We start from the raw sequence: 1,070 nt of genomic DNA on the forward strand, positions 1-1,070 counted from the left end.
ATGGTTACTCATAGTGGATGTAAGGAATGATATGCTACAGCTGAGAGGAGAGAGAATGCTTCTAGAATGACCTGGGAAAAGCTTGGTGATTAAGATTAATAGGAGGCAGATGCATACTGGAAACATCCCACCAGATTTGCCAGTTACATGTGAGTAAATAAGATACAATCCAGGAGTAGAGAATAGATTATTATACGTGGGTGAAGAGTTATATGTTAATTTGGTTGCACCATTGATATTCAATGTAACTCCCCCCAAATGACCTTTCCCTGCCTGGGTCTGGCAAGAAGGTAGGGGAAGATATTGACACTATTCACCTGTGAGTAATTGAGTAATTGAAGGCCTGAAATGCCTTCCTGTTTTATGTAAAAAGAGCCCTCTGAGAAATAGGGATGTGATCTCGCCACCGGTACGAGCCAGGAGTGGATCACGTCTTCTGGCCCCAGAATCTGACTGTTCTCTGCCTCAACTTTGGATTTTAGACAGGACAGTAGCCACCACCAGGTGAGACATTTCCTCAATTTTCATTCGTTTCCGTAGGATGTTACCGTAATTAGAAGAACACAGAAAAGTCAGGGAATATACTCGAGGGATGACTTAGTGGGAAATGGAGCAAGCTAGTAATATCTTGGAAGAGTTGGACATTTGGGACTTTTCCAGTCTCCCTGGGACTAGTTTGGCATTAATTTGTACAAAAGAAATGAATACTGTACTTTGTTTAGTGATGCCAAAGAAGTGTTTGTCGCTGTGGCCTCTGTGTGCTCTAATTTTATATGTGCATCTCTGAGAGGGCTTCAAAAAGTTCATGGAAAAATGGTATTAAAAGATAATGAACCCTTTTCTATCAGCTTGTGGCAAACTCTTATGTGCAGGACATATAAATGTGTAGGGGAACCATCACCACCATGCACCTATGTACGCCTCTACATCTTGTTAGGGAGTGACTTTCAGAAAGTCTGGGCAAGAAAAGATCTTACGAGTCCAACCTTAGGAAACGCAGTCCTCCAGAGACAATGATTATGATGCCTGTGCTCTCTCTACTTTTCTATTATATTTTCTTCCCTTGAGTG

The sequence above is a fragment of the Echinops telfairi genome, unplaced genomic scaffold (assembly GCF_000313985.2).
Source record: "Echinops telfairi isolate 266 unplaced genomic scaffold, ASM31398v2 ScPeMD7_5868;HRSCAF=6743_1, whole genome shotgun sequence".
NCBI lineage: Eukaryota > Metazoa > Chordata > Mammalia > Afrosoricida > Tenrecidae > Echinops > Echinops telfairi.